We start from the raw sequence: 15,921 nt of genomic DNA on the forward strand, positions 1-15,921 counted from the left end.
CCTGGGAGGCGGAGGTTGCAGTGAGCCAAGATTGCGCCACTCTACTCCAGCCTGGGCAACAGAGCAAGACTCTGTCTCCAAAAAAAAAACAGCAAGTGCAGAGTGATACAAATGAGTGACGCAAGCAGTCAATACCAGAGAGACCTTCCCCCAGGTGCACAGAGGTTCTCTGGAACACCTGTGAGAACTCCTTCAGGAAAGGGCATTCATTTCCCCAGCTGGTGGCCTATTGCCACTGACTGCTCACAGCCATTGCCCTTCTTAGCAAGGGAGCCATCCAGCTCAAAGTTATGCCTCATCTCTGGGGGCAGCCCACATCTGGTGATTGGCTGATGTGGGATTATAAAGGCGGGGGCCCCCTGTTGGAGGCGAGACAACTCTGAAGAGCCATCGCAGCTCCAGAGCTCGCCAAAGGCTGTGGCCTCTGTTGCAAATGCCTTGCAGTTGAACTCCACCCTAATTACAGGTGCTAGTCCCAGTGGGCTTCCTGCATGCAAATCCCCATCTCAGAGTGGTATTCACAACGTGGGGGAAATAAAAATGGTCCAGGGTCTAATTACTAGTCTCAGGATCAAAAGTCTGACATGGTCAGCACACTATGGGTGGGACTGTCTTTGAAAGGTGCACTGATATTGGCCAAAAATGATACTGATAGGTAAAACAAGGATGTCAGTGTGTTCATTAATAATGAGAAATGTGAGCATCAGAAAGAGCAATATACTCTCCCTGTAGCCCAGTATATGTAGAAAACCAAATTGTCATCACCAGCATGGAGTCAGAGTAAAGGCTCTCCTTAGATGACTTAAATGTGTGTTGGAAATAGGCCAAAACAGGAGCGAGGTCTTGATAGTGGCAGTGAAATGACTTTGAGGAGGAAGTAAGTAGGAATTACTGTAACAGCCCAGGCAGCATATGGCGAGGGGCTGATTAGGGAAACGTCAGCGGAATGGGAAAGATGGAAACAGATGTAAGACTCATCTAGGACTAATTGTGATAATGATGTAGACATAACCTGCTATTCAGAACACCTGAAAAACCAGTACTATTTTAAACTTCTCATTAAACAGTTCGAATGTATCAGAACTTAATCATTTTTAAAAATTATTACCATATTCATTGTCACTGTCAAATGCTTTATCAGATTTGGGAGTTCCAAATTTTGAGTTCCTCATGAAATTAAAATTTAGACTTGCAACTTTATTTTATCTTCCTTTTATGAGAATTTGTCAGCGGGAATTCTGAAAAGTGGTTATAATATTCCCTGTTGTAGGTGGAAAATGGAAAAGGAGTTGATCATTATAGATGCAAAGCAAAATTTGGAAAGCAAGAATTAGCAAATGCTTCAATTTATTTTATTTTTTACAGTCGTTTATGACGGCTTTATTCATAATTGCCAAAATTGGTGGCAATCAAGATGTCCTTCAGTGGGTGAATAGATAAATTGATACATCCAGGCAACGAAATATTATTCAGTGCTAGTGAATACCTCAATTCAAAGCATCATATAAATATTAGTGTTAAATTGGGTAGGTAATAATTCAGATATAAAAATGTGATCTCTAAAAGCAAAAGTAGAAAAAAATCAAAATAAAACAGGAAAAAAAGGTGATCTAGGGAAATTAGCTTATTAATAAACATTCATTAAGTGCCTACCAGGGATGTCTAAGACACTGTACCAAGTCAAAAGAGAAAACAAAGGTTAATCATACCTGATTCCCAACTGCCAGGCACTTAACTAACACCCAGGAGTAATGAACTAGGAACCTCCCCCGAGATGGGCAACAAAACGTCCTATGAGTGACTAGCCCTAAACTACCTCGCTTATCTTCATCTTATATTTTTGGGCCTCAGGATAGCATGCTGGATTAGCCATGTTTTCATATTGCAATCTACCCAAATATAAAATGACGGCTTTCTCCTCTTCCCTACGATCTCACAGAATTACCAGTAGACACAAGACAGCGGGCAGCCATTTAAGCAAAGAGAAAATTCAAGGTAAATAGTGATTACTGTCCAAAAGAGGGAGGTCATAGTAAAATCAGATTTGTGTTATTTACTATGCCTAATTTTGCAAAGTTTTGGGCTTGGGGTTGCAAAGGAAACAGAGCTTTTAGAGATACAGCAAGTCCACAAGGAAAATCCAGCATTGGCTGGAAAAATATCAGCTGAAGTGCATAGGATAAGGCCCCCTTATCTCTGCAAGAGAGAAAGGGCTTTCTTGGGGGAAAATATCATATGGATGCTGGCTATGTTGGCTTCATGTGACAGTGAGGAGGACAAGTCAAACCAGGTCACACCAAGCCAAGCACATTTCTCAGCATACCTGGGAATCACACTGCAAGTGACATACTGCCAATTTGACTGTTACTCCTCTGTACTGAAGTGAATAATAGACTTGAACTTGGAACTCCATGGAGCTGCATGTTCTTTGGGGCCCAGGAATTATTTCATTACAGAAAGCCAGCTGGTTGCATACGCTATTTCAGAGAGAAGATGAACTGATAGGGTCACTCCCAGAGAAAGGATGGAGTGAGGCTGTGAATCCCAGAAAATAAGGTCTTTGCAAAAAAAATACCTCCACTTTCTGAGGACAATGCTGAACTCAACAGAATTTTCTGTTTGAAGCAACTGCATCTCTTGTCTTTTGGTGTTTTTTTTTTTGTTTTTTTTTTAATTGTATTATTGCTTATCCCAGACCTTTTCGGTTGAATTCGAAGTTTTCTGGTTTCAGCCGGTTCTGCAGTTAAATTTTGGAATATGCTCTCTGCTTCCTTCTCCCACCTCCATCTGCATGTGAAGAATAGTACCCACAGATAACCCAACAGTATTCCAACTAGAGGGCAAGATCATCCAATTCCTTGCTACTCAAAGTGTGGTCTTGGACCAGCAGTATCAGCATCATCTGGAAGTTTGTGGAAAATGCACAGTTTCATGCCATACCCCGTGCCTGCTGAATCAGAATCTGCATTTTAACAAGATCCCCAGGTGATTTACGTGCGTGTGGAAGTCTGAAAGCAATGGTCCGACTCAGTGATTCTTCCAGCTGAACATTCACCAGGATCACCTGAGGGGGTGACTTGTATACTGTATAGATTAGGGAGGGGGTGCACCTCCGAAGGTTCTCACTGAATAGATCTGAGATGTGGCCCGAGAATTTGCAATTCCAACACGTTCTCGGGTGATGCTGACGCCACTGGACTGGGGATTCCATTCTGAGAGGCACTCGTTTTATTCATTCTCCACTTACTGAGGACCCAAATACTCCGGAGCTCAGATTCCAGCTGTGTGACATCAGGCATTATCCCGACCTCTCTGAGTCCACAGTTCTTTCTGTATCACATACAGATAACACCAGCCTTGCTGGATGTTGTGAGAATTCCAGGAGATTTTGAAAAGCCAAGCACCTCACCCATGCCTGGCCACAGAATGTGCTCTTCAAAGCATGGGCCACAGACTAGCAGCATCAGCATCCTCTGGCAGCTGTGAGCAGCGTGTGATAAATGCTGATTCTTGGGCCTCACCCAAGTCCTGTGGTATCAGAATCTGCCTTTTCACAAGACCCCCAGGTGAGAATGATGTGCATTAAACGCTGAGAAGAGAAGATCTATAAACTCATGGTCCCCATTTCCCAGTTCCAGCTCAGGATATTGACGCTTAGGAAATGGAGGTTTCTCACCTCAGAGCAGGAATTATAAGCTGGAGCCCCTAAATCCCTCCTCAGTGTGCCCACTTTCTCAAATTCCAGCCATGGAATGAGGACTGGAGCCCCCAGTTCAGACCTGGACACTCACCACGATCTACCCACAGGTTTGCAGAGTACAGTGAGGCAATAAAGGCATGAGACCTGCATTCAGACGAGCTTCCCTCCTAGCCCAGAGTACACTAAGACGCAGATTCAGCCAGAGAGGAGGGAAAGTATTTCTAGACCTTGGGATTTGCTTATTTGACTTTTTGATCGCAGTTGTTTTTTTGTTTGTTTGTTTTTTTGTTTTTGATATTTACAAGGAGGCTCTACTTGAATCCTTGTGGGCAGGAGAGGAGTGAGAAAGAGAAGGGATGGAAGCAGAGGCCCCACAGGATCTCAAGATTCTAACATAGAAAGAACGGAGACTCTCTGGGCTGCCAAGGAGAATGACTTGTTCACAGGGAGAGCTGGTTTCTGTCGGAACAAATGGCGCGGCTGAGTTCCCACCACAGAAGTCAGCCCCCTCAATGTTCTGGTGTGTGATTCTGTGGGAACAAAGTACTGTTTGAGAGGCATTACCATTGGTAGCTATTTTATTGTACAAACCAAATAAAAATGAATCTGTCCTGAACAGTCTAATGAACAAAAACGACACAGAAGTGACTTCAGCAGGGGTGGGGAGGCAGCATTGCTTTTTGCATATTTATGAATAATGACAGCTGAAAAACGATCTGACAGGAAATAGAAATAACATGATTTATTTCATGATGAATAAAATTCTGGAACATTTTGGAGACTATCACCAGCACCGCACCCCGCCCCCCCCGACAACCCTGCCAATGAAGTGGCCCTTAACTTTATGGTGAATTTTGTCATTGAACTTTCTCTTGGACACCTTTTGCACTGTGATAGAAGGAGTTTGCTCTCATTTTGTTAAACATCTTGGACCAGGATCACTTTCTTTTCTTGAGGCTGAAGAAGGCTGAACAAACATAAACAAGCCATCACCCCAAATACCCTAGCTACCAGACTTATAGTGGAAATCAATACAGTGGTATTCACTTTATAGCTGGAAGAAGTTCAGGGATGGGAAGTAATTTATCCAAGGTCATAGCCAGTCCACGCTTGGGCTAGGCTTAAAATTTAGATCCCCTGTCTGCAGCCTCTTGACATATAAAACATAAACATAAAAATGATGACTTCCAAGCAAAAGCCAGCTTTTACACTTTTGAGTCTTGATGTTGATACTTAGCTATTTTTTTTTCCTTCCCTATTCCTTAAGCACTGACATCTCCTGAATACAGCACGAGGGTGATGTCCGGGAAAGCAGAAGCAACTCTGGGGAAAACAGATTTCAGCCAGCCCTTAATCAAAAGCCCACTTCTGAAAATTTGGCCTCCATTTTGAGACTGAGCAGAGCCCCTTTGGATTAACCCACTGTTGAACTCCTTTAATGAATAAGAACTCTGAGAAATTTGCATCCCCAGTTCCCAAATACACTTCAAAATTCAAAAAGATGGAAAAATCAGGCAGTGGTTGCCTCTAAAGGGGAGTGGGGCTGTGATTTTTTTGCTGGGAAGGAAGGGGCAAGAGGAAACTTTCTGGAGTGAAGGTAACGACTCATTTTCACAGAGGTCTGAGTTAGGTGGTGGGGTATGTATGCATTTGTCAAAACACATTGAATGGTATGTTTAAGATTCGTGTCTTTCATTATATGTTAATTTTCCCTAAAATAAAATCCTGCATAATAAAACAGACACTCTAGGAAAATATTTGGGACAGTAATAAGGTTAATAGCTAAAAGTGCTAAAGTGGAATTTTTATCAGCTCCTGTCATTATCTTCACCAACCACAAAATATAAAAGTTTTTTGACCATCTCTGTAGAGGGAAGTGGGTAGAAGTTCTCAGAAGCCAAAGCCTGTATCTAAAGTAGAGAGTGTGTGTTCTGGGGCCATTGTCTTTCTGCTAGCATTGCCAGGAAACCAGATCTTTGCCCCTGGAGGGAGCAGGCTTCCTTTACCAGTCAATTCTTAGGTAAAAATAGTTGCTGGGGTAGGGACATGTGTGGAGGCAGCGGCGGGGCTGCAGGCTTGAAGGAACTGTGCAGTGAATTCCCTGGAAGGGCCCCACGCAGAGTGCTGGGAACTTGGCATCTAAGGTTCTCTGATGTCTTCTCCTGCTGGAGCATAAGCTCAAGTAGGCCATTACGGTTTTGTAAAAAAATTATAAAAGCATGTGAGTAAAGAAGAAATGTTATTACAATCAAATTGTTTGAGGCCAGGCACAGTGGCTCATGCCTGTAATCCCAGCACTTCGGGAGACCGAGGGGGGCAGATCATTTGAGGCCAGGAGTTCAAGACCAGCCTGGCCAACATGGTGAAACCCCATCTCTACTAAAAATACAAAAATTAGCCAGGCATAGTGGCACACACCTGGAGTCCTAGCTACTCAGGAGGCCGAGGCAGGAGAATTGCTTGAACCCGGAAGGCAGGGGTTGCAGTGAGCCGAGACGGTGCCACTGCACTCCAGCCTGGGTGACAGAGTGAGACACTGCCTTAAAAAATTAATTAATTAATTAAAACAAAAAATGGTTTGAGAGTCTTCTTTACCCTTCTGTTTCTACTTTGATGAGATCGGGCACATTCAGGGTGGTATGGCTGTAGTCTGTTTCCACTTTGAATATTATTCCGTTCCCCAATTTACCAACGCCATTTGCTTACTTTGTTATATTTTCATGAAATATTTCAAGCATAGAAAACACACAGAATAACATAATAGAGTGAAACCACCTTTGCAAAAATTATAACGGAGGAAATTATGACAGTGAAAGAGATCAGACCTAACCTACTCCATTTTGCTTCTAACCTTTAAGCTGTCCTCGTTCATTCCTGGACATAGGCCGAACTAAATTTGGGAAGGAATTCAGTTCATGGTTTGACTCTGGAACGAAACTGATAATAGCCCTTTCCCAAAAAGACCCCCTTCTTGCCTAGAGACCAGTCTGCCTTTGCAGGACTAACAAATTAGCTACAAGATTAGAAACTATAGTTTAAGGGTCATGCAGCCTCCCCAAATTGCTCCCAGGAATAATATCACTATTATAAAACCTAAGATCAGCGCTTGAGATATTTTGCAGACCCTGCACTCCATGGATCAACTGACACCACCCAGACCAGATATCTGGCTCAACCATTTCTGCTATCCCACCCAGGAACAGAAGACATCAAGAAAACCTTACTTCGACCCCCTGTTATTCCATCTCTCACCCCACCAGTCAGCACTCCCCACTTCCCAAGACCCTACCTGCCAAATATCTTCACAAACTCCGATCGTGGAATGCTCAGGGAGACTGATTTGAGTAATAATAAAACTCTAGTCTCCACACAGCCAGTTCTGTGTGAATTACTCTTTCTCCACTGCAATTCCCCCATCTTGATAAATTGACTCTGTCTAGGCAGCAGGCAAGCTGAAGGAACCTGCTGGGCAGTTACAAGAGTAGCACATCCCTGATCCAGTCTTGTCAGATCACTTTTTTCCAAGAGTGAAACTGTGTTTGAACTAGTGATTAGTAATTACAGACTAGTAATCAAACAGTTCAAACGAATCAGAGTTGTCCTTCTACTAACATTTATGCTTTTGACATTTTCCCCTCACCTATATGTTATGCATACTTGGAAACAGGCATTTGAACATGGTAATTGGTCATTGGATACTACTCCTATGTTTGTAAATAGGTGCATATGAGTGACTCTGTTCTCAGCTTTTTTGCTTTAGAATTTATACAGTCAGATTTTTTTACTTAAGAGAGTTATTACTAAAATAAGTGAGGACCGGGCATGGTGGCACATGCCTATAATCCCAACACTTTGGGAGGCCGAGGCAGGTAGATCACTTGAGCCCAGGAGTACAAGATCAGCCTTGGCAACATGGCATAAACCCCATCTCTACAAAAAGTACAAAAATTAGCCATGGGCGGTGGTGTGGTGCCTGTAGTCCCAGCTACTTGGGAGGCTGAGGTGGGAGGCGGAGGTTGCAGTGAGCCAAGTTTGTGCCACTGCACTCCAGCCTGGGCAATAGAGCCAGACCTTGTCTCGAAAATAAAATAAAGTGAGGAATATCTGCTTTCCCACCTCTACAAATTCTACAATTTGGTTACTTTATATTTGTATTCTTTCCAATACTATCAGCAATTTCAAAAATGTTAAAATGGAAATCTTTATAATAAAAGTCAGCAATTCTCAAACATTTTGGCCTCAGGAATCATTTACGGTCTTAAGAATCATGGAGGATGGCAAAGAGTTTGTGTTTATGTGGATTATATCAATTGGTGCTCACTGTATTAGAAATTAAAACTGAGAAAAAAATTTAAATATTTATTACAATAATTAGCCTAATGTGTGTCAATATAAAAATGTGTTTTATGAAAATAACTATTTTCTAGATTAAAAAATAAATTTATTGAGAAGAATGGCATTGTCTTACATTTTGCTGTCTCTTCAGTGCCTGCCTAAATAGAAGCAGTTGGATTCTCATATTTGCTTCTGCAGGGGCCAAAGGAAAACTTCCACTTCACCTTCTGACGGTTCACTGAAAATCAACTGACAAAAGGTAGATTAATAGGAGAAAAGGCATACAAATTTATCAATGTGCACATGGGAGTCATACAAAATATGAAAACTCAAAGAAAGGGCCAGATGGGTGATGCTTTAATACCATCTTGAGGTTACAGAAAGAAAGGAGGCTTGGAGCACAGCAAGAGTGGTTGTGGAGGGGAGAGAAAAGGAGAGGCTTGGCTAGCAAAGGCAGTCCTGTTATGCAGATGAAACCTCACAGGTAGCAGCTCTCAGAAAAAAATATGTTTCTATCAGGCCCCCAAAGCTGTCAGACTCCCAGTCTCTCTAGCCAATCCTTCCTAGATCTGGACAAGGGGCATGAGGGTAGAGAAAGCCTGGCTGTGTATTTCACCAATGCAGATTTTTCTCCACAGATGCAAATCTTCCCCCACAAAAAGCAACTTTTTAGCTATCTGCGTGTTTCCAGTCCCTCTGAATAGCCACCTTGAAACATATCAAAGAAACATATTTTGGGGACAGGTGTGATAGCTCACGCCTGTAATCCCGGCATTTTGGGAAGCTGAGGCCAGTGGATCACCAGAGGTTAGGAGTTCGAGACCAGCCTGACCAACATGGTGAAACCCCATCTCTACTAAAAACGCAAAAATCAGCCAGGTGCGGTGGTGTGTGCCTGTAGTCCCAGCTACTCAGGAGGCTGAGGCATAAGAATTGCTTGAACCTGGGAGGTGGAGGTTGCAGTGAGTCAAGATGGTGCCACTGCACTCCAGCCCGGGGAAACAGAGCGAGACCCTGTTTCAAAAAGAAAGAAAGAGAGAGAGAGAGAGACAGAAAGAAAGAGAAAGAAAGAAAGAAAGAAAGAAAGAAAGAAAGAAGGAAGGAAGGAAGGAAGGAAGGAAGGAAGGAAAGAAAGAAAGAAAGAAAGAGGAAGAAAGGAAGGAAAGAAAAATAAGAGAAAGGAAAGAAAGGAAAGGAAGAAAGAAAAGAAAGAAAGAAAGGGTATTTTGAGTGATATATTTTTGTTTCCTTTACTTCTGTATTCAATATATTGTGAAACATTATTTTGGTTGAGAAATATGAATATGGAGAAAATCCAGCCTCAAACAAATACGTATTTAGAAATGAGGACAGTATCTTGATAGCCTTTTTAGATAGCTGTGGATACTCATCTTTGATATTATGCCAAATCGCAAGTGATGGTTTCCTAAAGAAAAGATGCATTGTGAGATTTGAAACCATACTGTTGTACTTTTCCTAATCTGTTATATTAAAACCCATTGGCATATCTTGCATTTTGAACGTATCCTTTACCCATGCACAATTTTCTAACATCATGTTGGTTGTTAGGAATATATTGATTTGTTGAGTTACGCAGATTTTCCTCATACAATATTTTAACATCACACTCATTAATACTAGGGATCTCATCAGAGAAGTCTTTAAGTGTTGTAGAGCTATCAAGCTCCTGGGGGCAGACTCAAGTTGTCTTAAATTTTAATTGTCACTTGAAAACTCATTGTATTATTTGCATCAAATACTGTCAATCGTTTTCCTTAAAGTGACAGACTTGTATCATTCATTTTGAGAAAATGTCTGCCTAGCCCCCAAATCTGAATAATGATTAGTTGTCAGTTGTCCTTTCAAGTTCAAATAGTGTTACATGAAAACAGCAGCTAGTTTAGTTGGCAACTCGTACAGTGGCACCTCACCTCAACCAGTCACTGAGTGCTTGTCCTTGAGACAATATATGAAGTTTGGTATGCAATTGAAATGATTCAGATGTACTTCTTGTTCTGTCATACAGAATTTAAAAATGTGTGCTCCGAAATTTAGTAAGAGTAATAACTTTGACTGGCATTTGTTTTGTCCTTCAAGTGTATAATGGTGAAGAACACCTTGGCTCATGCTTAGGTGCTAGCAGTTTTACTCTCCGTTCCTTGGCAACATTAGTGCAAAATATCAACCCAGTGAAAAAGACAAATACCATCTTCGAGATACTATGAGAATAGTTTCAACTTCATGAAACACCTAAACAGTTCTCACAGACCCCCAGGTGTCTGAGGACCACTCTTCGAGGTCTACTGATGTAAATCTCTCAACAATAGTTTTTCTTCTGTAGGTAAGTTTAGTGTCATATTTTTACCATGTTTAGCATTATATACGAATTTAGCATTCTTTCTTTCTGGAATTATATGTATGTATACACTGTAAGGCGCTGGCAATACAAAATAGAAAACAAAGCAAAAACAAAGCCCTTGCCCTCATGGAATTTCCATTCTACTGGGTGAGATCAACTATAATCCAGTAATCGGATAACTGTAAATGTATAATTGTGATAAGTGCTATGACTGTCTTGATAGAAGCAATTAATCTGTGGGTAGGAGGTTAAGATACAATGCTTCTGAAGACACCATGTTTGCCTTAAAACATCAAGGATTGTTGGGTGTTAGCAGGTGAAGAAGGTGGTGGTAGAGAGTGCTCCAAGTAGAGGGACCAGCCTGTACAAAGATCCTGAGGTCCGAGGGAGCCTGGCATGTTCAAGAATGGGAAACACCTCTGAAAGGGGGAGACGATGGTAGGCAATAATTCCAGAGTGGAAAGTATAGACCAGATTACACAGTTGTCTCTGCTAACATTGTGGCTTTTATGCAGAGGTGCCATCAAAACATTTCTACAAGGGGTGGATTAATCAGATTGGCAGTATGAAAGGATCACCTGGACAGCAGTGTTGAGAATCAGTAAATGATGTTGTCAGGGGCAGGTGGGCAGAAGAATGCCGGGGACCACTTAGGAGGAGGCCGTGGTAGTAATTTAGAAGAGAGAGCAAAGACAGTGGAAGAATTGTGTTAGGGAGCTGCCATGGTCAGGAAGTGATATGGACTCAAAAAAAGGGTGGGCGTGAGTAGGAAAGAAAATGGTTTCACAGATAATACCGTGGTTCCTTGTTTGCCCAGTTGGATAGGTAGTGGTGCCATTTCTCCTTAAACTCAGACTATCTGGAAACAAGACTAAAAGGAAGGGAAAAGAAAGGAAAGGGAAGGGGAGAAGAGGAGAGGAGATGAGATGGAAGGGAAGGGGAGGGGAGAGGAAGGAAAGAGAGGGGAGGGGAGGAGAGGAGAGGAGAGGAGAGGAGAGGAGAGGAGAGGAGAGGAAAGGAGGCTAGGGGAGGGGAGGCTAAGGGAGGGGAAGGGAGAGAGAAAACACATTAACACCCAAGGCCAGGAATTGAGGATAGTATCAAATTATTAGGAGAGGAATTTGAATTTCTTAAATTCGTTTTATTAATTGTAGCCTAAAAAGATATTTTTCAAGGAATTACTTAGACATTCTAAAAACATTAATTTCAGTTTGCGTTTTGTAAAACATGTCTACTCTTAGCAGTGTAACAGTCTGTTTTGGTGTTTGATCTCCTCTATAGAAGATGAGTTGTTCAGGACACATTCAATAAAGGACAGGACTTTCAAACATCCAAAAGATGAGCTGATGCCCCCTCCCCAGGGCAGTCTGCACTTCCTGAGCAGCCCCCTTGTGCCAGGCTCTCTTAGATGTATCCACAGGTGCAATTACGGTGAAGGTTTATGACAGCACAATGTGGTAGGTATTGTCACTGCTACCATTTTACAGATGAGGAGCTCAGAAATGTTGATGTTTGCCAGTGATCACACCACTCTCAAGCATCAATACCAGGATTGAAACCCTTTTCTTTCTTAAAGCATCTGGATGATATTTCTAATGCAGAGGTCTCAGGTTCAGAGGGGCTCATGGAACTCTTTGAGATCCTACTAAAAACAACTAACCTTCTCAGTAAAGTTCACATTTGCACATGCACAAAATTGACACCCAATTTCTAGAGACTTTATGTTCTCTTGCAACTAATCCAGAGATTGTCCAAGAGCATTTGAAATCCAAGGTTAAGGAAGGTCTATTCTAGGGCCTTTTAGAAGGTATCACTGGCATTGTGTTCAAGTCTGGTTAACGTAAATTTTTAAATACTAATAGAATAAAAGCCAACCACCTTAGATTTACAGATTGCAAGTTGGTTACTCTCCATAGAAGTACCATATAACCCAGCAATTCCACTTCTAGATATATAAACAAAAGAATTAAAAATAGGTATTCAACCAAAAACTTGTACACGCATGTTCATAGCAGTATTATTCATAATAGCCAAAAGGTGAAAACAACCCAAATATCCATTAACTGATGAATGAATAAACACATGTGTGGTATACCCATACAATGGAATATTATTTGGCAATATAAAGGAATGAAGTCCTGAGCTGTGCTACAACATGGATGAACATTAAAAACATGCTGAGTAAAAGAAGCAAGAAATAAAAAGCCATATATCATTCCATTTATATGGAATGTCCAGAATAAGCAAATCCACAGAGAGACAGAAGGTAGATTAGTAGTTGCTTGGGACTAGGAGAGGAAGGAAAGTGGAGTGACTGTTTAATAGATATGGATTTCTTAGGCCAGGCGTGGTGGCTCACGCCTGTAATCCCAGCACTTTGGGAGGCTGAGGAGGGCAGATTACTTGAGGTCAGGAGTTGGAGACCAGTCTGGCCAACATGGTGAAACCCCATCTCTACTAAAAATAAACAAAATTAGCCAGGCGTGGTGGCATGCACCTGTAATCTCAGCTACTCAGGAGGCTGAAGCAGGAGAATTGCTTGAACCCAGGAGGCAGAGGTTGCAGTGACTCAAGATCATGCCACTGTACCCCAGCCTGGGCGATAGAGTGAGACTCTGTCTCAAACAAAAAAAAAAAAAGGAAGAAAAAGAAAAAAAAGATATGGATTTCTTTTGGGGTGATGAAAATGCTCGGGAATTAGAGGTGATGGTTGCACTAAAAGTCATGAATTGTACGCTTTAAAGTGACTAAAATGGTGAAGTTTATATTATGTGAATTTTATCTTAAGTTTTTTAAAACAAGATTACATGCAAGAAACAAATGCCTGCCTAGCAAGCCTTCTTTGTCCTTCATTCCTTCCTTTGCCTGGGCTGGGCTATTTAGAGAAGCTTGTGTTTATTTATCCTGGCCCAGGCATGACATCCCTGGTGGGCTGGTGTGCACTTATGGGGCGAATCCTGGCAGCCTTCTCCAGGGGTGTCCATTGCAACCTAGGGGCCTAGCAAAGTGCGTGGCCATCCCTATGCAAAAGCCAGGTCCTATGTGCTTGCACGATTGCCCACATTTGCAGCATCTTGTTTGCATTAAAAAAAGGCAGGCTTTTAAATATGGGCTTTTAAAGCCTTTAAACCTGAAGTATCATTCCTTTTATCTTTTTGATCTCTTCCCTAGATGCTCTTGGTCAACAATTTCTGCCCTGTGGAAGATAGCAGTGGTTCTCAAATAGGTGTGGGTATGGGCGGGGGGGTGTTGTGTCCCCCAGGGGACATTCCACAAAATCTGAAGACAGTTTGGTTGTCACAACGTGGGATATACTTGGGATATACTACTGGTATCTAATGGAGAGAGGCCAGGGACGCTGCTAAACATCCTGCCATGTGCAGTGAAACTACCTTTGCAAAAGTTATAACTGAGAAAACTATGACAGTGAAAGAGATCTGACATAACTGACTCCATCTTGCTTTTAACTTTCAAGCTGTTCTTGTTCATTCCTGAACATAGGCCAAACTAACTTTGGGAGGAACTTAGTTTATAGTTTAACTTTGAAACAAAGACGGTAACAGCCTTTTTCCAAAACAAACCTCCTTCCTGCCTGGGGACTAGACTGCCTCAACAGGAGTAACAAATTAGCCACAGGATTAAAAATTATGGTTTTAAGAGTCACTGCTGTAAAACCTGAGATCAGTGCTTGAGATATTTTGCAGATCCTGCATTCCAATGCATCAGCTGACGCCACCCAGACTGATAAACTGGCTCATCTGGCCTTGTGACTCCCACTCAGGAACCGACTCAGCACCAAGAGGACAGCTTCAACTCCCTATGATTTCATCTCTGACCCGACCAATCAGCACTCCCCTTTCTAACCCCTTACCCACCAAATTATCCTTAAAAACCCCGATCCCTGAATTTTTGGAAGACTGATTTAACTAATAATAAAACTCCGGTCTCCCGTACCACTCTGGTCTCCCATGCAGCCAGCTCTGCGTGAATTAAACTCTTTGTCTGTTACAATTTCCCTGTCTTGGTAACTTGGCTGTGTCCAGGCAGTGGGCAAGGAGAACCCATTGGGTGGTTACAGCAGGACACGCCCCCCAGGCCCCCAACAAAGAATGATCTGGCCCCAAATGTCAATAGTGCCGAGGTTGAGAAACTCAGGATTATAGTATCATTGATATCATATAATTGAAAAGTCAATTACTATTTATTGTGGGCATTGTCATTGAGATAGGTCCCATTCTCCTGATCTCTGTGAAGTGTGAAGCCACTGCCCTCTGAAACAGCCCTGAGGAGAGGGTTCTGGAACTCTATAGGGAAATCAAAGACTTCAGCCTTGTAACTTATTTATCCCACAAAGATGATATCCCACGTGGCCCCAGGGTATATACACATCATAGAGCTATAAAATGAAAATTAATTCATCCCTGTCCAGCACTGTGGTATCCACATGCTGGTCTGCACAGTAGACACAAGCAAGTAAGAAATTAGAACTTTATTCACAACATAAGAAGAACATGATCTACACAGGAAAGAAAGAAAACATTGTTCTTACCATTTTTCTCTGTAATAAAACACAGAAAAATAAGCTAATAATTATTAATAATTTTATCATTAAGTTAATAATTCTATCATCAGTGCATCTCTTCATATTAAGGCTTATCTACTGACTTTTACTATCCTATTTTAAAAAGGGTGGTCCTTTTGTCTTGCAAGGGAGACACTGGCTGTATAGATGTTTCATTTTCTTAAATAACATTCTTTTTCTTTTTTTTGAGACGGAGTCTATCCCCCAGGCTGGAGTGCAGTGGCACAATCTCGGCTCACTGCAACCTCTACCTCCTCGGTTCAAGCAATTCTCCTGCCTCAGCCTCCTGAGTAGCTGGGACTACAGGCACACGCTGCCATGCGCGGCTAATTTTTGTATTTTTAGTACAGATAGGGTTTCACCATGTTGGCCAGACTGGTCTCAACTCCTGACCTCAGGTGATCTGCCCGCCTCGGCCTCCCAAAGTTCTGGGATTACAGGTGTGCCCCACCCTTAAATAATATTCTAATAGTGGTAAAACAACTACTTTTAAAACATGCACCATCTTGAGCGAAAATCAGATCCTCCATTTGAAAAGCCTTGTCACTGTCTTTCTGGAAGACAGCAAACACATGCTGCATAAATCAATAACAGATTCTTAAATATTATCCTGCAGAAAGAATACATGTTCAAAACAGCCTTAATTATACTTACACATTGCCTTAGAAAATACTGTAGGGAAACCCTTGAGTAATTATCCAAGCGGTTTGCTGTTGAAAGTTTCACTCCTCAAAAAACTATGTTTGGCCTCTCCCTAGTTGCAGGAAAAAGCCACAATTAGGAGATGTCATGTTGAACACATTCTCTGATGATCTGGTGGTCACATTAGAAGGGTTTCGTTTTAGTTCCTCTGCAATATGCTTACCAGATTGATTTGGACCTACCCCTTCAGCAGGACACTTTTCAGCAGTGGCCATCCAAAATAAACGAAAACATCGTGTTTGA

The sequence above is a fragment of the Colobus angolensis genome, unplaced genomic scaffold (genome assembly GCF_000951035.1).
Source record: "Colobus angolensis palliatus isolate OR3802 unplaced genomic scaffold, Cang.pa_1.0 Scaffold450, whole genome shotgun sequence".
Taxonomy (NCBI): Eukaryota; Metazoa; Chordata; class Mammalia; order Primates; family Cercopithecidae; genus Colobus; species Colobus angolensis.